General features: G+C 37.9%; 1 protein-coding gene across 2 annotated transcripts in view; it reads left to right on the top strand.

Annotated features, from left to right (window-relative positions):
- TTC28 (tetratricopeptide repeat domain 28) overlaps positions 1-26864 on the top strand; it is a 616681-nt gene that overhangs the window by 11904 nt on the left and 577913 nt on the right. The gene's annotated exons all lie outside the window — the stretch shown is intronic.

Here is a 26864-nt window from a genome sequence, read left to right as displayed (position 1 = left end):
AGTAACAAAAGAAGAAATAGATGCTTCGGAATTAATTAAAATTAAACACTTGTGTATGTCAAAGGACAGCATCAAGAAAGTGAAAAGAGGTCTTCCACAGGAGGCCTGCACCCTGCCACTAGAAGTGGCATATCTTTAGTGATCCCTGAGAATTCCAGCACATTTTGTGAGTACTCAACACTAATATCAATGGACAGTGGAAAATAGTCTTTGCCATTACTGCAGTTAAGTGATGGGAGGGGTGGGGCAAAGATATGTGGTATTAAGGAAAGCAGACATAGACCTCACCAGGGGATCAGGAGAGCTCCATCAGGATGACATGGAATGTGTGATCACCATTATACAGTGTAAGATCCCAGACTGATTCTGGAACAGACTAAAAGATGTGAAGCATAGAAAATACAGCTAGGTCCTGGCCAAAGGCCTGGACAGCAAACTTCATGAAGACTTAGAATCAAGAAGATTCAAGCCCACAGAGGCCTCATCACTCCTTGGGACTTTGTGTCCTAAGCCAGCGTACCAAGACCACAGGCCACTGTGGCTACACTGTGGGTATGTCAAAGAAAACATAAATCTGTAGGCTTTGTTAAATAGTTTGTACAAAAAAAAAAATAGTTTGTACACTTATGGCTTCCTTGTAAAAACAAAACAAAACAAATATAAAACAAAGTGAAGAAATCCCACACAATGTAACAAAATATTTGCAAATCATGATCTAATAATGGAGTTGTGTCAAGAATATATAAAGAACTCTTACAACAACTCATGATAAAAATATAACCTAATTAAAAAACGGACAAAGTATTTGAATAGACATTTCTCAAAGAATATGTACAAATGACCAATAAATACATGAAAAGATATTACTTATCAGGAATATGCCAATCAAAACCGCAATGAGATGCCACTTTATACCTACTAGAATGGCTTAAAAGTAAAAAAGATAACAAGTGTTGGTCAGGATGTAGAGAAATTGGGGTCCTCATACCCTAATTCTTGAGAATGTAAAATTGTGCAGCCATTTAGGAAAACACTTTGGCATTTTTTCAGAATGCTGAACATGGAGCTGCCATATGGCATGGTAATTCTACTTCTGAATATATACTGAGAGAAATGAAAGCATTTGCCCATACAAAAACTTGTACATGAATGTACATGAATTATTCATAATAGCTCTGAAGTGGAAACAATCTGTAAGTGTATGAACTGTTGAGTGGTTAAACAAAATGTGGTGTATTCATACAGGGAACTAGTATTCAGCCATACTAAAGGAAGAAATATTAACATATGATACAATACAGATGAACCTTGAAAGTATTTTGAATGAAAGAAGCCAGTCATAAAACATCACATAGTGTATGATTCCATTTATGTGAAATACTCAGGATAGGCAAATCCATAAAGACAATAGATAGTTTAGTATTTGCCAGGGACTTGGAGAGGAGAGGTGGGAAGTGACTGTTAATGGTATGGTGCTTCTTTTGGGAGTGATAGAAATACTAGAATTATGGCAGAGGTTACAAAACTGAATGAATAAAAAAACCACTGAGCTGCATACTTTAAAAGGATGAATTTTGGGGCAGCCTGGGTGGCTCAGCGGTTTAGTGCTGCCTTCAGCTCAGGTTGTGATCCTGGAGACCTGGGATCGAGTCGCACATCGGGCTCCCTGCATGGAGCCTGCTTCTACCTCTGCCTGTGTCTCTGCTGCTCTTTCTCTCTCTCTCTCTTTCTCTGTCTCTCATGAATAAATAAATAAAATTTAAAAAAAAAAAAAAAAGATGGGGTAGCCTGGGTGGCTCAGCGGTTTAGGTGCTGCCTTCAGCCCAGGGTGTGATCCTGGAGACCCGGGGTTGAGTCCCGCGTCGGGCTCCCTGCTTGGAGCCTGCTTCTCCCTCTGCCTGTGTCTCTGCCTCTCTCTCTCTCTCTCTCTCTGTCTCTCATAAATAAATAAAATCTTTAAAAACTTTTTTAAAAGGATGAATTTTATGGTATCTGAAATATATGTCTCATTATAGGTGTAAAAAAAAAAAAAACAAGTAGAAAATGAAAGGAGCACCTGGCCGGCTCAATTGGCAGAGCATGTGACTCTTGATCTTGGGGTTGTGATTTAGGTCCCACATTGGGCATGGAGCCTACTTAAAAAAAATAAAGAGAAAAAATATTTAATCTTTTGAAAAGCCATTAAAGATATTTTCCTAAAGTAAAATGAAAAGATATTTTACTACAGTCTTTATTTGCTCCTCTCCCATTTTTATTTTCACTGATAGATGGTAAAATGAGCAGAATTATACCTGTCATCCAAGATGACCCTGTCATCTAAAGCTATTTTATAGAGTGACAAACTAAATCCAAAAATAATAGTTAAAATAGAGTGCATATGTATAAATAATTTCAAGCATATGGAAAAATAGATTGAATCTAATAACATATATTCTCTCATTCTTTTGATTTAAATTATTAACACTTTGCAATAATTAGATATAGTTTGAGAAGTAGTTGAGATTTGTAGAATCTATCTTTACAGTATCTAAAATAAAATGTTCACTAAGCATTTGTGTGGAGAACACCTGAAATTAAGAAGGATGAGAACGTTTCTGTGAATTAAATATCACATGAACATATTGAGATGTATGTCAAAGATGAACTTTCTTTGAAATAATGAGACCTGTAAGTAACACCATTTTTAATGCAAGCATATTGACCCTCATGGGCTTATAAAATGACTGGGCTAAGTTATAGAACAGAGGAAACTGTCAAGTTCTTAAGACTTCCTGTGACTTGTCCTCTGAGATTAGAAACTTAGTTTCCTAATATTTTGTTAGTGTTATTTGATATTGAGTATATATATTTAATAAGGCTAACACGTGGGTTGGGTTCGTATTTTATTTTGGAGTTAACTGTTTACACATCTAGGTGTGTTCTCTCAGGAATTTGCATGTTACTAATGTGATTTTGGAATTCAGGCACCTTTATTGGACATTTGGCCTTGTGTATAGTTTCTTATCGGTAGGAAAAGTGTCAGATTGCACAATTTCCTGAGACAGTACTAAAAAATAAAAACACTACCACAATTCCTTTTGTTCTGCAATGTAATGTTTTTGTATTGAGTGCTGTCTTGGATCCCTATGGTTTTAGCTTATGAATTAACAGGATTTTTGAAAGTTGTTCTGTCAAATAATGCTTTTGTTAAATTCAAAAGCTTCCTAATCTCTACAAAGATTTTTTGAAAACCGTTTAGAAAAATTGTTCAGGAAATTGCTCTTAAATTTCAATTATATTAAAAAAATAAAATTTCCATTAGGCATATTTGGAAAAACCATGTAAATTGTGTAGTATTCCTTCCATAAATATAGGGTCTCTTGGCTTCAGATTATTATAGCTAATGTATTGTGCTTACTAGGTGTTGGACATTGTTCTAAGTCCTTTTTTGAATATTAACTCACTTAGTCTTCATAACTTCTTTATGAGGTAGGAACTGTTGTTATTCCCATTTTATATATGAGGAAACTGAGGTACAGTGAGGTTATTAAGTAACTTGGTCAAGATCACAGAGCTAGGAAGTTGAGTTATCCTGAACTGTGAGTTACAGTCTGGCTCTAGAGTCTGTGTTCTTTTTTTTTTTTTTTTTTTTTTAAGATTTATTTATTTATTCATGAGAGACACAGACTGAGACAGAGAGGCAGGCTCCCTGTGGGGAGCCATATATGGGACTCAATCCCAGACCCCAGGATCATGACCTGAGCCGAAGGTGCCCAACCGCTGAGCCACCCAGGCGTCCCTAGAGTCTGTGTTCTTAAACATACTAGTCAGGTCTTTGATTTCAATGATCATTAAGCAAATAGTGATCAATTGTAACTGTCTTTTGCTACTGAATGTTAGATTTATTGCGAGACAGTAATATAAGTAATTCTCTTGACTATCTTGTTAAAACCTAATTTTTTAAAAGATTTTATTTGTTTACTTGAGAGAAAGACAGAGATAGCAACAGAGATAGCAAGAGAGAGCAGGAGCCAGGAAGAGAGGGAGAAGCAGGCTCCCTCTGAGCAGGGAGCTGGATGGCAGGGCCCAATCCCAGCACCCTGGAATCGTGCGTGACCTGAGTTGATGACAGACTCATAACCAACTGAGCCATCCAGGCACCCCTACTGAGCAGGGAGCTGGATGGCAGGGCCCAATCCCAGCACCCTGGAATCGTGCGTGACCTGAGTTGATGACAGACTCATAACCAACTGAGCCATCCAGGCACCCCTAAAACCGAATTTCTACTGTGAAGCTGAAGGTTATGTTAGCACAGTATTCTGGAATTTAAGTCTCTATAAGGATAGAGCAAAGGGATGAGCATTTGATACTTTTATTCTTGAATTTTATTATTGAGTAACTTTTTATCAGTCAAAAGTTAAAATTAACTATAATGTAAATTGCTTAATTTTTTAAGTATTTGAAGTTACAAACTGTTATTAAGCTAATAATATAGTACCTGACATGAATGTTTCTCAAATGAAGCATGGGAATTAAACCAGATAATGAAGAAAAATATTAAATGAAATGAGGCTATATAAAAACGATTTTTAGGATAGTAAAGGAATGATTCTAATTTCATATGTATCTCTGAAATAAAGAGTTGTAAACTAAAATCACTGCCTTATTTATTTATTTATTTATTTATTTAATTGTCTCCATTTATTGTTGGTTAAGGAAAATCCTCATGAGTTAATACAGGGTCCTTTTTCCCCAGAGGCATGCTGAGGGAGAGGGCCCTAGAGCCTCCCAGAAATAGTTTATAGCAACAGTACTTTGACCAAGAGCTGCTGGGCACATTGCCTGAAGAAAAGGCCACTGTCCCCATTCCCTGAGGTCACTTAGTGGGATAAAATGGCCTTAAGTCCTTGGTGGGGAACAAGTCTAGAGAGAATGGAAAATAGTCAAATGTGAGAAGATAGATTGGTGATGACCACATGCAGGAACAGGCCCACTGTCTAAATGTCTTCAGGCCCCTGAAGTAGGGATGTCTAAATGAGGGTTCTGACTATACAACGTGTTAAGTAACGAAGAGGAAATCACTGCTTGTATCTTCCTTTTTTTACTGATGAGGAGGAATCAGTCTTTATAGTGCAAACTAAAAGTTTGTTAACTAAAGACAAATCATATTAATACTGTAAATCATTTGTTGATTCAGAATTTTAGCCTAAGGCTAGGTGTGTGAAAGAAACGTTTAATTTTAATTTTCTGAGGAAGTTTTTTTGTCATTAAAAAATGGATTCTAGAGGGATGCCTGAGTGGCTTGGTGGTTTGGTGCCTGCCCTCTGTCCAGGGTGTGATCCTGGGGTCCCGGGATCAAGTCTCGCATCCAGCTCCCTTTGTGGAGCCTGCTTTTCCCTCTGTCTGTGACTCTGCCTGTCTTTGTGTCTCTCATGAGTAAATAAATAAAATATTTTTTTAAAAATGGATTCTAGAAGTGAATTCTTCATTGGAGTATTCTTCATTTGAAGAATTTTGAGGCCAAAATGTAGGTATTTACTTAACAAAAATTTTTAGCTTATTATTGAAATAGAGTTGAAATAGTTGAATGTTGGGAGACATTTTACACTGCAATGTTTTAAGTCATGTCTATTGTGAACTCAAAGACTTTTAAACTAAAGTTTTTTTTATCCTTTATGAGATGGGTATACAGGGTAGCAGGTGTATAGACATATGATTACTCTTCTACTCTGGAATACATATTTATTTCTTGTTGAAGTTGGAAGAGCTGGAATTAATTCATGTGTTTATTAGTTAAAATTTTTTCAAATGTGCTTGTTTTACTATCATTGTCACAGCATTTTGATTGATTTTACAGAAGGAGTTGTGAAATTTGTATTGATTTGGCTAAAAAATTTTTTTAAAAATTTTGTTTCTTTTTTGGGATGCCTGGGTGGCTTAGCAGTTGAGCGTCTGCCTTCGGCTCAGTGCGTGATCCCAGGATCCGGGATCGAGTTCCACATAGGGCTCCCTGCAAGGAGCCTGCTTCTTCCTGTGCCTATGTCTCTGCCCCTCTCTCTGTTTGTCATAAATAAATAAATAAATCTTTTTAAAAAATTATTATTTTTCTTTTTAAAGGTTTATTTATTTATGAGAGAGCGTGCGAGCATGAGTGCATGAGCTGAGCCGGAGGAGGGGCAGAGGGACAAGGAGGCAGGCCACTGAGTGGGGGAGCCCAATGCAGGGCTCAATCCCAGGATTCTGAGATGATGATGTGAGCCGAAGTCAGATGCTTAACTCATTGAGCCACTCAGGTGCCTGATGTATTTAGTTTTAAAGATCAGGGACTTTATTTTATATTCTCACTCCAGGATGTTTGTGAGCCTCATTCTATAAAAATAATAATTTATAAAATGTACATATCTACCATGAATTAACTTACTTCTGACTTCTGAGTGTGATAGTAGTGAAGATAGTAGTTTTATTTTGCAGTGTGTAAGATTATTTCATTGCTTAATTTTCTGCCCATTTTATCCTTTGCTTCTTGGGGTACCAGGAGTTTGTTGCCAGGGTGGATGTTCTCAGCAGAGAGTCTTGAAAAATACTCTACATGTGAGAAAATGATATTCTATCTAGCTACAAATCCAGATATAAATTTTAAAAAGCATATAAGCAAGTTGTGTTCAAGCAGTGTTGCATTTCAAAGGCTGCCTTAAATTTATAGAAAGTTATGTGTCATGGCATTGTAGTATATGCAGTGGTCACACGCATCAGATCTGTACCTTATTGTCTTGTCTTTATTTAAAAAATTTTTTTTAAAGATTTTATTTATTTATTCATGAGAGACAGAGAGACAGAGAGAGAGAGAGGCAGAGACACAGGCAGAGGGAGAAGCAGGCTCCATGCAGGGAGCCTGACGTGGGACTCTATCCGGGGACTCCAGGATCACACGCTGGGCAGAAGGCAGGCGCTAAACCGCTGAGCCATCAGGGCTGCCCATTGTCCTGTCTTTAAAGTGAGAATGATGGGATCCCTGGGTGGCGCAGCGGTTTAGCGCCTGCCTTTGGCCCAGGGCGCGATCCTGGAGACCCGGGATCGAATCCCACGTCGGGCTCCCGGTGCATGGAGCCTGCTTCTCCCTCTGCCTGTGTCTCTGCCTCTCTTTCTCTCTCTGTGTGACTATCATAAATAAATAAAAATTAAAAAAAAAAAGTGAGAATGTTACCGTTGCCTTCTTCACAGGGATGTTGTAAAGATTAAATGAATTAATACATATATGCTATTTAAAACAGTTCCAGACATGTACTAAGTGCTAAGTAAATGTTAGGTGTGGTTTTTAGTATTATTACTCTTATTACTTCTCAGGGTAGTAAGAGATCATTAAGTGTTGGGTACAGATTGATGTTATTGATTTTGATCCCCTGCACCAAGTTGTTGATTATTTTAAACAGTTTATATGACCTTAGAACAGAAAGTATTTTGCCAATTAAGTTATCTTTTAGCTTCAAATCTAGTTTATTCTGTTTTGTGATCCTGGGGTCTGGAACTCTGCAAGCCACATTCCTGCACTACCTGCTGCTCCCTGTTGCTGGCAGACTGGGGACAGAAAAGGGCTGGAGGGGCAGGGAGGGACTTGCTCTTTTTTCTTTGCTTCCTGTGGCCTTCCTCTCTGCTGTTCCTGTGAGTGCTACACTAACAATGCTTCTTCATCCCAGCAGCAGCAGTACCTTCTTGTAGTGGTTGCTGGATCCAGTTTGCAGTGTTTCCAACCCTTGAGGACTTTTTTCATCAAACTTTCTTCAGAGACCGCTAGTACCAGCCTGCCAATGCCCCTCCTTAGAGATCTGGGTCCCAGGCCCATGGATTCCTCAGAAGTCAGAGATATTAGCACCAGCTGAGCAGTGCTTTCTCCTTAGAAGTCTGACTTTTAAGTGCCCTGGACCTCTCTTCTAAGCTTTTGTTAGCCAAGCTCTGGGCGTGATGGCTGCTTTTAGCAGTTGATATCTCTGTTATTCCTTATTCTTTTTTTGCCCCTTCAGCCATTTATCTGGAAACATCATATACTTCTTAGCAAATCTTATATTAAGTCCTGTCTTTTCAAAGAACAGGTATGATACTTGCCTTCTGACTGATCCTGACTGCTATGGATAGAGGTAATAAGGACTAGTAGCCAGCATGGATTTGCTTAGGAACTTGTCATTTTTTTAAGGATTTATTTATTTATTTATTTATTCAATTTATTTATTTGAGAGAGAGAGAGAGAGCGCAGAAGTTGGGGTTGAAGGTGCGGAGAAGAGGCAGAGGGAAAGGGACAAGCAGACTCCCTGCTGAGGAAGGTCCTGTCCCAGGACCCTGAGATTATGACCTGAGCTGAAGGCAGATGCTTAACTGACTGAGCCACCCAGGTGTCCCTACCTTTTTTTTTTTTTTAATGGTTATTCTAAGATGACATAGTATATCTTGATTTCCCTAAATAATTTTACAAAGTATCCCATGATAATCTTATGGACATGAATCTTGTAGAATTAAAGATAATAAGCTTGTTGAATTAGAGAATAATAGAGGTGATAAAAACCTGCACTAAATCTGTACCAAAACAAGCGGTTTCTCACCGCCTGCAGCCCAGGGCGTGATCCTGGAGACCCTGGATCGAGTCCCACGAGTCTGGATCGAGTCCCAGGAGTCCCACATTGGACTCTCTGGGTGGAGCCTGTTTCTCCCTCTGCCTGTGTCTCGGCCTCTCATTCTCTCTCTGTGTTTCTATGAGTAAATAAATAAAATCTTAAAAAATCTGTACCAAAACACAAGACTTTACTTTTAAAATCTGGTCTCATGTAATAAATACTGTTTCTTGGATGAAGACATGAGAGTTCACAAATATGAGATGGGTAGATACCACGCTGAAAAGATTAGGATTCAAAGAGATGTGATTTACTAGACAATAAGATGAAACCATGAATATATATATTTTGCAATCTTGAGGGCAGAGACCATGTCTACTTTCTTTTCTTTTATTCAGTTGTTAGCACAGAATATGTGTTCAATAAGTGAATATGTTGATAAATCAAGGCAAGATTAATCAACTATAAGTAAGGTTTTCCATTTAGTTTCAAAAACATGAAAACAATTGTGAGGTTTTTCATTTAGGTTCAAAAACATGAAAAACACTTTGTTTATGAAGCATTTATGGGAAGAAGCTTTGAGTTTTCTATAAACTCAATATGAACTATCTATCTCCAATCACTAAGAAGCTAATGAATGCAGTCTTAGTATTCATTAATGAAAATAGTGGAATATAGGGTATTCTGTGCTGTGCCCTGAGGGCATATTCATACAATAGGGATCCAATGGGCAAATGGTAAAGATACAGTCAGTTTCTTTTTTGCAATATGGAGAGGCTTACCCTGGTGTCTCATCTAATTGAGGGACCATTGTGCTAGCCTGCAGTATTTTCTGAAGAAATATTTGTCTGTTTCAGTCCTAGGACAAATGATAATCTCAAAGTTTTACAATTAAATCACAGCTAAGATTTTGAAAAACTTTTAGGGAGACATCACGTATAGAACAAAATCTCACAAATGTTTCTATGTAAACTTTTAGTTTTATGTAACATAAGTTTCCTTAAAAGTTTTCCAGGTCAGATTACTGTGAAGTCTTCCTTTAAATAACTAAATAAATAAACCTAGATTATGAGTTTTTTTACATTTTGAAACATGTCTGGCAAAAACAATAGAGTAGTTGATTATCAGGTCATTTCTGGTAACAGATAGCAAACTTGATTAACCAGCATAGCCTTTTATTCTCTGTAGCCAGGAAACCTCTACCAGATCACTGCTTCCTACTGTTTTGTGGACTCCAAGTGAAAGAGGACGTCAACTACTGCCATTTTGACTTCTAACTTTCTAATTGATTAAGTTCTTTCCAGCTTATCTCTTAACTCAGGAGAAAGACCCTGAAGGCATGAAAGCATCCCCTGAGAGGAATGAAAACTACCCCTCATGCAATAAGGACAGCCCTGGGCCAGCAAGACCCTGCCTGATTGACCCTAGGACAATGATCAGCTTGACCATCACTGCTCACCTTCCACATCTACCAACCTTTGTCCCACTTTTTCCTTTTATAAATCTGGAAGTATTCTTGGCACTTCAGAGATAGTCTTTGAGATACTAGTCCCCTGTCTTCCTGGTGTTGTCCTCACTGAAATAAATTCTTTTCTCAAACTCAACACCCAGAGGACACATAATCCAATCAAGAAATAGGCAGAAGACATGAACAGACATTTCTCCAAAGAAGACATGCAAATGGCCAACAGACACATGAAGAAATGCTCCACATCACTTGGCATCGGGGAAATACAAATCAAAACCACAATGAGATACCACCTCATACCAGCCAGAATGGCTAAAATGAACAAGTCAGGAAACAACAGATGTTGGCGAGGATGCAGAGAAAGCGGAACCCTCTTAAACTCTTGGTGAGAATGCAAGCTGGTGCAGCCATTCTAGAAGACAGTATGGAGATTCCTCAAAAATTTGAAAATAGAGCCACCCCATGGCCCAGCAATTGTACTATTGGGTATTTACCCCAAAGATACAAATGTAGTGTTTTGAAGGGGCACATGCCTCCCATTGTTTTTTAGCAGCAATGTCTACAATAGCCAAAGTGGAAAGAGCCCAGATGTCCATCAACAGATGAATGGTTAATGAAGATGTGGTATATATATATATATATATATATATATATATATATATATATACACACACACACACACACACACAATGGAATATTACTCAGCCATCAAAAAATGAAATCGCTTTCTGCAATGACATGGATAGAACTAGAGGATATTATGCTAAGTAAAATAAGTCAGTCAGAGAAAAGACAATTATCCTATAGCTCACTCATATGTGTAATATAAGACACGAAAACAGTGGACTATAGTGGAAGAGGAAAAAAAATAAAACCAGAGAGGGAAACAAACCGTAAGAGACCCTTAATCTTAGGAAGCAAACTCAGGGTCACTGGAGGGGAGGGGATTGGGGGAATGTAGAAAAAAAATAAAATGTCTGCCTTTTTGTTCTTAAATAAAAAATTAAAAGTTAAAAAAGAAGAGAAATTATTTTCTTGTTTTACCACTGCTTGTCTCTCTGCCTTTGGATTTTGTCAGCCATAAGTGGTCAAACCTGGTCTATTTGGGATTCCTGGAGCCAGGTGCTCCTATACCCCTGCACTTCCGCTGCACAAGGGAGGTCCATGTTTCAGTTCACGTGTACACTAAGAATTACCTGTAGACTGAATAAAAAGAATAACTTGTTTACACACATGCTTTTTTTTTTTTAAGATTTTATTTATTTATTTATTTATTTATTTATTTATTTATTTATTCATTCATGAGAGACAGAGAGAGAGACAGAGAGAGAGAGAGAGAGAGAGAGAGAGAGAGAGAGAGAGGCAGAGGGAGAAGCAGGCTCCATGCAGGGAGCCTGACGGGAGACTCAATCCCGGGTCTCCGGGATCAGGCCCTGGCCTGAAGGTGGCGCTAAACCGCTGAGCCATCTTGGGCTGCCTGCTTTTTTTTTTCCCCCAAATTTGTACAGATACTGTTAGATTCATAAAATATAAATGCATTTAAAGGCAATACTGAATTCAGAGTAGCCCTTGCTATTTATATTTTCTCACTTAGCTGTCTTAAAATGTACAATTAAGAAATCAGATACAGGTTTTGATGCTTCAAAGGAGTCCAGAGAGTAGAAAGTACTGGCAATGATTGATCTAGCTCAGAGGTTGGCAAACTTTTTCTGTAAAGGGTCTGATAGTAAATATTTTAGACTTTATGGGCAGTGCAGTCTTTGTTCTAACTACTAAATTCTGCCATTGTAATACAAAAGCAGCCTTAAACAGTGTATAAATAAATGGGTGTGCTGTGTTCCAATAAAACTATTTTTAAGATTTTATTTGTTTATTTATGAGAGACACAGAGAAAGAGAGAGGCAGAGACATAAGCAGAGGGAGAAGCAGACTCCATGCATGAAGCCTGATGTCGACTTGGTCCCAGTACCACGGGATCATGCCCTGAGTCAAAGGCAGATGCTCAACCGCTGAGCCACCCAGGCGTCCCCCAATAAAACTTTATTTGCAAACACTGGCAGCTGAAGCTTGCTGAGCCCTGATCTAGATCTTGTTAAAGTTATTTCAGATCTAAAAATTAAGTTTAAAACGATGGAGGTGAGAAGGGGTTAGACTATAATCGTGTTTTACACCTTACAGAACACTAGTCAGATTGATAAGGAGAACCAAGGCAAAAGAAATTTAGATAAGTTTCCTTACAATTTGCAGCCCATTCACAAATATCTGAGATGGCTAGAGTATGACCGTCTTCCTGGAATTCACAACTGCCTTAATGTTAATGCTTTGCTAGAGGCAAAAAACAACCCTAGCTTGAAAATAGACCTGCAGGATCCTGTAAGTCTTTGACCTGTTTAGAAACTTCCTTTATCTCTATTTACCCAACGCCATTTTAAAGTATATAATTGGGGTGCCTAGGTGGCTTGGTCGGTTGAGAATCCAACTCTTGATCTCAGCTCAGGTTTTGATCTTAGAATCGTGAGTTTGAGCCCTGTGTTGGAGCTCTGCCCTGGGCATGGAGCCTACTTAAAAAATTAAAAGAAAAAAATATATATAGTCAGTTGTTCCTCATGATCACAGTGCAGCTCTTTCTGCTCACTGTCCCCGTTTTTTAATAAAAACACCTTTTTGCACGAAAAATGTCTCACTGGTGTTCACTCCTGGCCTACGTCACATCAAGGTGATCAAGGAAGGAACTTTCCTGCAAACCATGACCCTTACATTGGTTTAAGATACACAGTTTGTAAGAGTACTGGTGACTGTTGAGAGTCCCATCCTTCTGATGAAGTTTTGGAATATAGGTGAGGTCCGGAGCCGATGACCAAGAAAGAATTCTTGAGACATCTTTGGTGCAAAATGGTTTTATTAAAGCATGGGGACAGGATCCCTGGGCAGGAAGAGTGGTTGCCCTGGGCTTGTGAGGAGTGGCCGATTATATACCCTGGGGTTGGGGACCTCTAGCAAGGCATTAACATTAAGATGACACACGTATCCCACCCTGAGTGGGAGTTGTTTGTGGGATATCAGCTGTACTTTGTTCTCAACTAGCCCTGCTCCCTTAGCATTTCTATACTTGAGCTAGGTTTCATTCTCCTCTGATTGATGCTGAAAACACAGAGAATTGTATTTTCATTAATTATGCATTCTAGGTTCTGGATTGAGTGTGTTTATTTGTAGTACCCTTCCTTCAAATGATCTAATGGCAGGGTTCTTTTGATCATATTTATTTCAATAAGAGATAGTTCCTTTTCCTTGATCCTAGTGTACTTCACTTTGGTATTCTCTGGAAAAATTGTGAAAGACCTGAAATGGATTTGGAAAAACATTACTGAGTCTCTTCAACGGAAAGCTAAGTTGTCTGGAATGTCGTGTACCTTTCTGGGTCATCGGATTCTATGAAGTTTGCACCTTTCATTTTTTTTGAACTACTCCACAGCTCTGTTCGTTACAGATAACTGCTAGCAATCCAAATTATTCTTTTTTTTTCTTTTAAAGATTTAATTTATTTATTCATAGAGACAGAGAAGGAGAGGCAGAGACACAGGCAGAGGGAGAAGCAGGCATCATACAGAGAGCCTGATGTGGGACTTGATCCAGGGTCTCCAGGATCACGCCCTGGGCTGCAGGCGGTGCTAAACTGCTGCGCCACGCCACCGGGGCTGCCAATCCAAATTATTCTTGTTCATAGGTAGGCAAATGATTATTTTCAAGTGGAGGAATTGTTGATTTCATTTTCCTTCTCCCCTGGAAAAGGCCAGTTTATATCTATTTAGAAATTCATTTTCAGCATTGCTGATTGCTAATACATGTGGGATATTTTGAATTCTCCTCTGAATTGGTTGTAATATTTTACTGGGTCATTAATAAATGAGTTAAGTAGTCTTTGATGTGTGTTCATTTCACATTTGTGTGAGAATCATGATTTTACTTTTACAAAAATGGATATTGTAACAGGAACAAGGTCATTTAGGGATTTTTAATGCCTATCAAAAAAGAAAATCACGAAAGTACCATTAAGTTTAGAGATGAGTAATACCCTCCTGAATTATTATGTCATAATTGCTGAAAAACCCTCTTGAAATTTAATGGCATGACATAAGTTATTTATGCTCACATGTTAAATATTTAAGTTGCATGTATTTGTGATTTGGTCGAGTTTGAAATTTTAGTAATTTTGACCTGTGCATTTTGATTATTATGAGTAAACAAGCAAAATTATTTTTCATATTAGTCCTAAAGGGAGTTAGTTGTTAGTCTAATAAAATGGTATCGATTTATAATCTCAAGTGAATAGAACAGTGTAGACACCCAAAGTTATGAATACTAGATTTATGTTTGCCAAAAAAATTCAACCGAGTAGATGTGAAGGTGTAATTGGCTTTATTCAGTGACTCTTGAATCAAGTAGTATTCTGTCTAGCAAGTAGAAAGGAACTCTGGGGAGCTGTACAGAATGGAGGTCTTTTATAAGCAGAAGGGGGCAGAAGGGGGCAGAAGAAGAAAATTTCTAACAAAGGGTGGATTGTTTTAGGCAAGGTCACCTCCTTCTGGGGGAAGGGTGGGTGCCCGTCATGCAAATTACCTCTGTAGTGCTGCTCAGGTAATTCCCAACTGAGTTGTTAAAGGTTACATCCCTGAGAGGCTGAAACTGCAATTAGGTTAGATATTAAGTCTTGGTTTGCTATCCTAGGGCAAGTGAACTCCATTTTGGGCCTGTTCCTTTTGTTTTCTTTAAACAGTTCATTCCTTTTTTTTTCTTAAGATTTTATTTATTTATTCATGAGAGACACAGGGTCAGAGAGAGAGGCAGAGACACAGGCAGAGGGAGAAGCAGGCTCCATGTAGGGAGCCCGACATGTGACTTGATCCTGGGTCTCCAGGATCATGCCCTGGGCTGAAGGTGGTGCTAAACCACTGAACCCCCCGGGCTGCCCATAAACAGTTCATTCCTTTTGATCAGACTCTTATATTAGCTGAGAGATATGATATAAATTTATTTTTTATTTTTATTTATTTTTTATTCTTAAAAACATTTATTTATTTGAGAGAGAGTGAGAGAGCATAACTGGGGGAAAGAGGCAGAGGGAGAGGGAGAAGCAGACTCTCCAGTGAGCCGGGAGCCCAAGATCATGACCTGACCTGAAGGCTGATGCTTGACCCACTAAACCACCCAGGTCCCCCAAAATTTAAAGCGATAATGTCACTTCCACCTATTGCTATGAAGTTCTTGAAGTGTTTGTCAATGCTTTGTGTGGTATTCATAGGTATTAACTATTTGGTTATTACTTTATTTTTAAAAATATTTAATGTATTTATTCATGAGAGACACAGAGAGAAGTAGAGACATAGAGGGAGCAGCAGGGTCCCTGCAAGTCCCCCCTGATGCGGGACTCCATCCCAGGACCCTGGGATCATGATCTGAGCCAAAAGCAGGCGTTCAACCACTGAGCCACCCAGGTGCCCTTGTATTAACCTTTTTTGCTTAATCTTGTGATATTCACAGGGCACAATTTCAGGTTCCTATTTTTTAAAGTTGGTCATTCTTTGTTCCTTTACTGATATTCTAGTCTTAGGGAGATCAATTGCTTAGTGTTAAGTGTCAGCAAACATGCATTTTGAGAGAATACAGTGTATGCTAGGGATACTACTATGACGCTGACAAACAGGATAATTCCCAATGTCTGGAGTTTACTTCCCTCCGAGCCATGGTCTTTTAGACCCAAACCAATCAAAATCAGGTGAGTCAAAGAAAGACATTCCCCCATTGAAGGAGTCACCTTTTTAAGCCAAGTGGCTTGCTCAGTAGGCTCATGTAACTTGAGTTTCACCTTCCCCTGGGTGTTAATCCAGGTGCAGCAGGTAGTGTTGGCTAGGGAAGTAGGCTCTGACAATGGAAGCAGATCTTGAATCACGAATGCCTCCTGGTAATTCCCATTTGAATCTGTGGCTCATTACTGGAAAGGTGACAGCTATGGAGGCTGGTAAAATTTTAAGTGTCTGTAGGCCACACAGGTTTTTTTTTTTTCATGCTGGTTATCCTTACCTATATCCCTTTCTGTGTATAGAGCTTGGACACAAAGTTGCCCAAGTTTGAATGTTTTGTTTGTTGTGTGTGTTTGTTTTGTTTTATAGAGGGAGTGGAAAGGACAGAGGGAGAGGGAGATAAAGAATCCCAAGCAGGCTCACACCCAGTACTGATCCTGACTCAGTGCTTAATCTCATGACCCTGAGATCATGACTTGAGCTGAAATCAAGAGTTGGACATGTAACTGCCTGAGCCACCCAGGCCCCCCAAGTTTGAGGTTGTTAACCAGAGACAGGGAAATAGAGCAGGGGATCTCTAGCATCATGGACAGATCAGAGTTTTTGATGAAAAATCTAGCATTTAAAATCCCTTAGCAATGGTCTGCGAGACATGAGTGATGGCATCCTCTTTCCAGGCCAATGCTAGAGTAAAGGAAAGAGAAGAGAGGGATTCATGTTTAGTTAAAGTTTGAAGTTTTGATGTGGCATTTTGGGAGCAGTTAACCTTGATGTCAGCCTCTCCTCTGTTTAGTTAGTTTTAATTTTGAGGTCTCCAGCTGGTGTATAGGACCACATAGATGTCAGGTGGAGATGTATTCAGCTGTGAGATATATACCCAAGATTCAAGTCTCTGAACTTCGGCTGCCAACTGGATAGTGAGGAAGACCTGGTACAGTTCCTTCCAAGGTTCAAGAGGATTCTTTTCCTTAAAGAGTCTAAATTAGAAGGGTGGAAGAAAATTGGAAATGTTAGTTTGGAGAATTGTAGCCAGATATTTGAGGAAACTAGAATTCAAGGTTTAGTCCAGTTACAGGTCTATTACTTTTTTTTTTCTTTTTATTCATGAGAGAGACACACACACATGCACAGAGGAAGAGACACAGGCAGAGGGAGAAGCAGGCTCCATGTAGGGAGCCTGACATGGGACTCGATCCTGGGTCTCCAGGATCACGCCCTGGGCTGAAGGCAGTGCTAAGCCGTTGAGCCACCCGGGCTGCCCCAGTTACAGGTATATTACAAAACCTCACAGGAAATTGACAGGATTAGAGGCTAATATAGACAAAGATACATAAACATATTTTTTCTTTGTACGGTTACCCCACTTTTTTTACAGTAGTTAATCACAGTAAAACTAATTTATTTGAATTGCATGTAGCCTGATTATACAAGTGGAGCAAGAATAGTAATGTATCATAAGCTCTTTTTAAGGCTCTTTTGCTGAAACTTTTTATCTCAGGTTGGACTCTTAAAAGCTTCTGAGGCCAGGAAGCCAAGCCAGGGGCTCACCATTAGATTTTACCTGCAGTGCTATTCCAGTCAGCCTTGGCAATATTTCCAATTGTGTCCTCTTACGGAGAGCAGACTCTTATTGAACTTATGTAAAGAACTATCTTGGGCAGCCCGGGTGGCTCAGCGGTTTAGCGCCACTTTCAGCCCAGGGCCTGATCCTGGAGACCTGGGATGGAGTCCCACATTGGGCTCCTGCATGGAGCCTGCTTCTCCCCCTGCCTTTCTCTCTCTGTGTCTCTCATGAATAAATAAATAAAATCTTAAAAAAAAAAAAAGAACTATCTTGCTGTAAAAAATACTCAAAAATTTCTGAATTCTGGAGGCATCAGGAAGAAAAAGTAAATCTTTTACCTTTGTTTACAATGGTGTATTTTACCAAATTGTAAGTCATAGGTAGCTTAAGAGAAAAAGTTAATTTAAATCTGGACAAAATAACCAAAACAGCAATGTTTCAGACAAAAAGTCATAAAAATATATAATAGTCCTCCTTAGTTAATTCAGTCCTATATAATTAATATTTGTTTTGCTTGAATCCAGTTCAGTTTTGTGATCTTAAAGCTGTAAGAAACCTGTACTTGTCAAAGTTCTTTCCATGAATCTTCCAGAAGATGAAACACTTTTGCAGAAACTCTTTTGCAAAAACATCTGAGTAAAACAATTATTCTATAAATGATAAAGATTTAAAATGCCCATTGTTAAAGAAAGATCTAATGAGAGTTCATTATAAAGGAATAGACAAGAAAATTTGGTTACTTCTGTGACACACAACACTTGAAAATAGCTGGAATTATGACTAAACATTATCAGGGAATATCAGATTTGTAAGAATTTCATACAATATCTAGCACACTTATAAATTATATGTATACAAATATAAAATAAGTCTTCGTATTCTTTTTTTTTAAAGATTTTATTTATATATTCATGAGAAAGAGAGAGGCCGATATTTTGCATTCTTATTTGATAATGCTTCCCATGTAATATAATGACAAATAGCCCCGATTATTTTAAAATTTCCCTTTTTAGGGAAGCCTGGGTGGTTGAGTGGTTCAATGTCTACATTGGGCTCAGGGTATGATTCCGATGTCCTGGGATTGAGTCCCACATTGGGCTCCCTGCAGGGAGCCTCCTTCTCCCTCTGCCTATGTCTCTGCCTCTGTGTGTCTCTCATGAAAAAATAAATAAAATCTTAATAAAATAAGGGATGCCTCAGCAGCTCAACGATTGAGCGTCTGCCATTGGCTCAGGGCACAATCCCAGAATCCTGGGATCAAGTCCCACATTGGACTCCCTGTATGGAGCTTGCTTCTCCCTCTGCCTGTGTCTTTGCCTCTCTCTTTGTGTATCTCTCATGAACAAATACATAAAATCTTAACAAAAAAATCTTTTTTTAAGGATTTAATTTGTTTATTTGAGAGGGAATGTGGGGAGGGGGAAGAATAGAGGCAGAGGGACAAGCAGATTCTGTGCTGAGTGCAGAGCTCCATATGGGGCCTGATATCACCACTCTGGGATCATGAACTGAGCTAAAATCAAGAGTTGGACACTTAACCTGAGTCACCCAGATGCCTCTAACATTACCCTTTTTAGAAGGAGGGAGAATAAATCTTTTAAGGTGTTTCAGGGATCCTCTGAAAAGTCCCAAAGTTAAAAGACTTCATTTAGGAAGCCAAGCCAGGGGCTTGATTTGGAGAAATTTGTTAAAAATATCAAAAGTCCTAAAATAGTTGGTCAAATAGGTCATTGTGAAACAACACTTAGTTATCCATTTAACAAGAGTGACAATAAAAGATTTTGCAGGCAAATACAGAAAGTTAAATTGTTATTAAAAAAAAAAAAAAAAAGGGATCCCTGGGTGGCGCAGCGGTTTGGCGCCTGCCTTTGGCCCAGGGCGCGATCCTGGATACCCGGGATCGAATCCCACGTCGGGCTCCCGGTGCATGGAGCCTGCTTCTCCCTCTGCCTATGTCTCTGCCTCTCTCTCTCTCTCTGTATGACTATCAAAAATAAATAATTAAAAAAAAATAAAAATTAAAATAAAATAAAAAAAAAACCCAATCAAAACTCCAAAAAACCTTAGCTGTTTTAATAGAGAAGATTCAGTTTTCTTAAGTAATCAGACATCTGATTAAGTCAGCACATAAAATTATTTTGCCAAAACACAGAATCTTTGTTTTCTAGGAAGAATCTGTTAAAGAAAAACCTTTCATACTCTCTTATTGAGAGCAGACCAGTAGCCGAGAAAACTTTGTCCTTTTAACAGAGAGAAAAGCAATTCTAATTTTGTAGCTCCTCATTTTTATATTAAAGCTTATTTGCTTAATGAAATTTATTCTAATCTTTGCCAGTCATGACCATGCATAAAATTATTTTCGAAAGATTCCTTTTCTCCAAAGCTTAATGGCTTTAACTGGATATGTTGAAATTTAAAATCCTAAAAAGCTCTGAATTTTTAGTGAAAATAGAGAAGTAAACAATTATGAACTCTTATATTAGCATTCTTCAGATTGGCACACTTATAAAAACTTCTTATAATTTCTAGAAATGCATGCTTTCTCATAGTGACTTCCTCAGTATGACATAAAACATGTTTACTAATAATAGATCTCCATTATCTCTTGTATTTTGTATTTTATACATATACCTTAAACTTCACAAGTCATTGTAGCTATACTAATTATTATTCTTTTCTTACTACATTTCCATGTTTCTATCTAAGATCATTTTCCTTCAATATATATTTTAGCATTTCTTTTAGTGCAGGCCTGTGGATGAATTCCCTTAGTTTTGTTTTGTTTGTACAAGTATTTATTTTACCTTTTAAAAAATTGAGATATGGGCAGCCTTGGTGCGGAGGCTCAGTGGTTTAGTGCCTGCCTTCAGCCCAGGGCGTGATCTTGGAGACCCAGGATCGAGTCCCATGTCGGGCTCCCAGCATGGAGCCTGCTTCTCCCTCTGCCTGTGTCTCTGCCTCTCTCTCTGTATCTGTCATGAATAAATAAATAAAATCTTTAAAATAAAAAGATAAAAAATTGAGATATAATTAGTATACCATAAAATCCACTATTTAAAAGTGTACAATTCAGTGTTTTTTAGTATATTCACAACCATCACCACGAATTCTAGAACATTTCTATCATCTTCAAAAACCCCTTACTCATTGGGTGACCCATTTTCCCCCTACCTCTAACCCTGTGGCAACCATAATTTGCTTTTGATCTCAGTGAGTATGCCTTTCATGGACATTTAATATAAAATAAATCATACAAAGTATGGCTTTTTGTATCTGGTTTCTTTCCCTTAATATAGTGTTTTAAAGATTAATCTATGTTCTTATGTATATCAGTATTTTCTTTTTCTGGTTCCATTGTATGGCTATGCCACATTTTGTGTATTCATTCAGTTGGTTTATGGACATTTGGATTATTTCCACGTTATGACTTTTATAAATAATGCTGATATAAACATTTGTGTCCACACATTTTCAGTTCATTTGGGTAGATGCTTAGGAGTGGAATTGCTGGATCACATGGTACCTCTATGTTTAACTTCTTGAGAATGTGCCAAACCTGTTTGCCACAACAGTCTTATCATTTAAAATTCTACCAGCAATGTATGATGGTTCCTGTTTTAACTTCATTTTTGAATAATATTTTCTCTGGGTATAGAATTTTGGTTAGCTGCTATTTCATCTTCCATCATTTCTATTAAGGTTGAAGCTTTGAAGATAGTGTGTCTTTCCCCCTTCCACTGTTTTAACATTTTCTCTTTGTTTTTGGTTTTTAGGAGTTTTATTGTGATATGTGTAGATCTAGTATTCTTTGTGATATCTTGGGGTTGGATGAAGTTCTTTTTTGGAGGGGGGAATGAAGTTCCTAAAACAGTTGGTTCAATATTCTATGAACTGATGTCTATCATTAGTTTTAGAAAATTCTTGGTCATGAGGTATTCAAATACTGCATTTACTTCTCTTTTTTTCTGGGATTTCAATTATATGTGTGTTAGACTTCTTGGGCATGTTTCTTATTATGTTTCTTATGCACCTACTTTCTCCCCCCAATCGTTTCTTTTTGGGTATATTTCATTTTGGGTATTTTTAATGGAGTTTTCCTCTGCTTTATTAATCCATTTGTTATGTCACATCTTATAAACCCATCTACAAAGTTGTTAATTTGAGGTATCATATAGTTTAGCTTTGGAATGTACATTGACTTCTTTATTTTTATTTTTTATTTATTTTATTTTTTTTAAATTTTATTTTTATTTCTTCATGACAGAGAGGCAGAGACACAGGCAGAGGGAGAAACAGGCAGAGGGACAAGCAGGATCCATGCAGAAGCATGACGTGGGACTCGATCCCGGGTCTCCAAGATCACGCCCTGGGCTGAAGGTGGTGCTAACCACTGAGCCATCCGGGCTGCCCTGAATTCTTTATTATATGGCCAATTCTCTAGTGAAAATTTGTCTTATCTATTTTATTTTAATTATTTATTTTTTTATTAAGATTTTATTTATTTTTTCTTAAGATTTTATTTATTTATTTGATAGTGTGTGTGTCTGAGCAGAGGGAGGGGCAGAGGGAGAGAATCTCAAATAGACTCTGAGCTGAGTGTGGAGCCCAATGCAGGGCTTGATCTTACAATCCAGAGATCACAATCTGAGCTGAAATCACGAGTCAGACTTTTAATTGACTGGGCCATCCAGGTGCCCTATTTTCTATTTTGTTTTAAAAATATACAATTAGGGACACTTGGGTGGCTCAGTGGTTAAGCATCTGCCTTCAGCCCAGGGCATGATCCTGGAATCCCAGCATCGAGTCCCACATGGGGCTCCCCGCATAGAGCCTGCTTCTCTCTCTGCCTATGTATCTGCCATTCTCTCTCTCTGTATCTCTCATAAGTAAGTAAAGGCTTAAAAAAATACACAACTTATGTGTGTACCCTTTGCTTATCCATATGGGCCTTTGTGTAAATTCAAAAATATTCCTTCTCTCTAGGCATAAGAATAGCTTGTTGAGTGAAGAGAGATTTTGTAAGATGTAGAAAGTGGCATGCCCCTTCCTCTAGGCAGTACAGCTCTGGGCCAGGTACAAAGGTTGGCTTTTTTATCTTACTTTTGTCTTCTTAGACAAACACACTTAGACGGTGAACAGATTCTACTACATATGTGTGCCCTGGTATATAACGTAAGCTATGCTGTTTCAGATTTTTTTTTGTATTTTGAAAAAATAGGTAATATATGCATATAATAAAGTATCAGACAGTACAAAATAGAAATGTTGGTTCCTTGCCTACTCCTACCTTCCAGTCTTCAAACAACTCTCTTTTGAGGCAGTTATTCTACTGGTTTATATATTGTTTCTGGCATAATTAATCCATGTATATTTAAGCACATAAATGTGTGTACATGTATGCATTTTTTCCTTCCCCCTTTTTTTCATGGAAGATAACATATTCTATATCTCTCTTCTACAACTTGATTTTTTCTATCTTTCCATATCAGTATATAAAATCTGCCTCATTCTTTTGGCTAGATTTGTAGTATCAATTATATTGATCTATAAAAACTAATTTGTTGAAAACTAATTTGTCTGTTTTCCTGTTGTCTGACATTTAGGTCATTTCTAATCATGCTGTTACAAATATTTTTATATATGTGACTTTGTTTATATAGGTAAATGTATCTGAAGGATAAATTACCTGAAGTGGAGAAATTTCTAGAATTCAAAGGATATGTATCTTTTTACATGTTTGTAGCTATTGCTTACTTGTTCTGTAAAGAAATATTAGTTTCTAGTTACATCAACAATGTATGAATGTAGCATTTTCCTTATCCCTTACTATGAAAGTAGAATAATAATTTCTTTTCCACTAGTGTGAGAAGAGAAATAATATCACAGGATTTAATTTTCTTTTAAAATAACTGAAGGAAGGATGCTTGGGTGGCTCATACAGTTAAGCATCTGCCTTTGGCTTAGGTCATGCATGATCTCAGGGTCCTGGGATTGACTCCCACGTTGGGCTCCTTTCTCAGTGGGGAACCTGTCTTTCTCTCTTCCTGCTGCTTCCCCTGCATATGCTCTCTCTCTGACAGATGTATAATAAAATCTTAAAAAACAAAAATAACTGTAGTCATGGGGCACCTGGCTGGCTCAGTTTGTAGAGCATACAACTCTTGATCTCAAGATTGTGAGTTCAATCCCCATGTTGGGCCTAGAGCTTACTTTTAATAAATAAACAAAACTGAAGTCATGGGATGCCTGGATGGCTCAGCTATTGAGTGCCTGCCTTTGGCCCAAGGCAAGATCCTGGAGTTCCTGGATGGAGTTCCACATTGGGCTCCCTGTGTAGAGCCTGCGTCTCTCTATGCCTATGTCTCTGCCCCCCCCCCTCATGAATTAATAAATAAATAAATAATCTTAAAAAAAATGAAGTCACACATTAAAAAAAATGTGCCTAGAAGCCATTTGGAGTTTCTTCTTATGATCTGTCTGTACATATTCTTCTTCAATTTTCCTATGTCCACTGGATTGTTTTTTTCTTATCTATTTGTAGATTTTTATATAGTAAGAAAATGAGCCTTTTATTGTGTGTCGCAAGAGTTTTTAAAAATTGATTTGTTAGGCAGCCCCGGTGGCTCAGCAGTTTAGCGCTGCCTTCGTCACAGGGCTGATCCTGGAGACCCAGGATCGAGTCCCATGTCGGGCTCCCTGCATGGGGCCTCCTTCTCCCTCTGCCTGTGTCTCTGCTTCTCTCTCTCTCTCTCTCTGTGTCTGTCATGAATAAATAAATAAAATCTTTAAAAAAAATTGATCTGTCACTCATCTTTTTGCTTTTTTTAAATCTATTTTTCCATATAGATATTTAAATTTTTATGTTGTCAAATTAATCAGTCTTTTCTATTTTTTGAAAAGATTTTTTTTTTTAATTTATTCATGAGAGACACAGAGAGAGAGAGGGAGGCAGTGACACAGGCAGAGGGAGAAGCAGGCTCCATGGAGGGAGCCCGATATAGGACTCGATCCTGGGTCTCCAGGATCATACCCTGGGCCAAAGGCAGCGCTAAACTGCTGAGCCACCCAGGCTGCCCTTCTACTATGTCTTTAGATTTTTTGTTGTGCTTAGAAAGGCCTCCTTCAGCTTATATAATGAAAAATTCTTCCGTTTTATTTTAGTAATTCACAATTTTATTTTAAATATTCTTTGATTCACCTATAATTTTTAATAGAGAGGATGATAAATATTTTTCTATATCATTTGAATAATCAAAATTTATAACTGGCATGGAATGATTATGGTTTGATAATTGTATGTGGTGGCTGAATATTTTGAGCCTGTTTCATCTATGTGTAATTGCCACCACCATTTCAAGATGAGTTTGTCAGAAGGTCAGAAAAAAGTAACAATGTTAATATATGTTGACATCCATAAACTGTAAATATGAGAAATATATGAGGAAAGAAAATATCATAAGCAATTAAATTAGTGATTCAAAATTTCATTTTATGGGATGTCTGGGTGGGTCAGCAGTTGAGCATCTGCCTTTGGCTCAGGGTGTGATCCTGGATTCCTAGGATTGAGTCCCACATCGGGCTCCTTGCATTGAGCCTGCGTCTCCTCCCTCTGCCTGTGTCTCTGCCTCTTCCTGTGTCTCTCATGAATAAATAAATAAAATCTTTAAAAATTTTTTTACTTTATTTTTTAAAATTTCAATAAGTAGTACAATTCACTCCAGTTGTTTCTGAATCTAATATGGCCAGCTATACATATGTAGTTATATATATTTTATATTATACATATATATATAATCTGAAAAATATATGCCAGAGTCTTTTTTTCTCTGTGTTATGCTGAGCTTATGAATAGCTGAGAAGATAAAGAGGAACTAGGTAAATTATATTCCTTTTTTTAACTATACACAAAATACTATTTATTAGTCTCCTAAGGACCATGTTGTCACTATCTTGGTAGGAACAGGCATATTTTGACAAATTAGAAGTTTCTGTGCACACTTACTAGAGTACCGTTTTCTTTTAAATATGTGGACACTTGATGGTAATGATGATGTTAGAATTCCTTAGTATTTATAATGTTTTTGAGCTAGCACTTTTCTGTGGTATTTTACTTTGTTCTCAGAGGCCTTATTTAATTGTTTACATCAGAGGTGTTTGGGTGTTTTGCTTTCTTTTTTTTTTAAGTAAGGTCTATACCCAATATGGGTCTCAAACTTATGACCCTGAGGTCAAGAGTTGGATGTTCTATTGACTGAGCCAGCTAGGTGCCCCATTTCATATCAGAATTTTAAGCAGTTTCTTGTCCAGCAAGATACTCTACCAAAAAAATACTTTGATCTTGTATGTAAGGTAACTCCCCTTTCAGATTCACAGTGTTCAAAATAAACACTCTGAGAGGTCTTCCACAAAATCAGAAAAACTCATTTGACTTTGTTCATCAAGTGTCCTGAGGATCTAAGAGTTCCTAAGGGAACATATTTTGGGAAATGTTACTTTATATTACTGTATATGGAGGAAATAAAGTGCAGAACTTTTTATTTATTTGAGAGCAAGCATGAGTGGGGATATAGGGTGGGAGGGGGAATTCAGAGAGGGAGAAGCAGACTCTCCACTGAGCATGGAGCCCACAGGGTTCAATCCCAGAACCCTGAGATCATGACCTGAGCTGAAGTCAAATGCTTAACCAACTGAGCCACCCCGGTGCCCCAGTACCTTTCTTTTATTTCTTTTCTTTTAATTTTTAAAAGATTTTATTTATTAATTCATGAGAGACACAGAAGGAAAGAGAGAGGCAGAGACACAGGCAGAGGGAGAAGCAGGCTCCATGCAAGGAACCTGACGTCCATCCTGAGTCTCCAGATCACACCCTGGATCAAGACCTGAGTTGAGATCAAGAGTCAGATGCTTAAAAAAAAAAAAAAAAAAAAAGAGAGAGAGTCAGATGCATAACTGACTGAGCCACCCAGGTGCTCCTAATATTTACGTTTTATAAGTTTTTTTTTTTAAGATTTTATTTATTTATTCATGAAACACAAAGAGAGAGAGAGAGAGAGAGAGAGAGAGAGAGAGAGAGAGGCAGAGACACAGGTAGAGGGAGAAGTAGGCTCCATGCAGGAGCCTGACGTGGGACTCAATCCTAGGTCTCCAGGATCAGGCCCTGGGCTGAAGGTGGCACTAAACCACTGAGCCACCTGGGCTGCCCTAAGTTTTTTTTTTCTTTTTTTTTTTTTAATTTAAAACTTACATATGCTCATTGTGTAACATTTGGATAAACAAAATTTTAAGGAAATAAAAATAGCCCATAATTTTATATTCAGAGATAACTCAGCGTAGTTAATATTTTGATTTCGTTTCTTTCATCTTTTTAAGTGCAGCCATCTTAATATGGTTGAGATCATATTTTTCTACTTGGCTTATATTTGCATTCTTTCCCTTACTATAACTTTACATATGTC

The sequence above is a fragment of the Vulpes vulpes genome, chromosome 10, assembly GCF_048418805.1.
Source record: "Vulpes vulpes isolate BD-2025 chromosome 10, VulVul3, whole genome shotgun sequence".
Classification (NCBI taxonomy): Eukaryota; Metazoa; Chordata; class Mammalia; order Carnivora; family Canidae; genus Vulpes; species Vulpes vulpes.
This window is presented reverse-complemented; position numbering and strand designations above follow the sequence as displayed.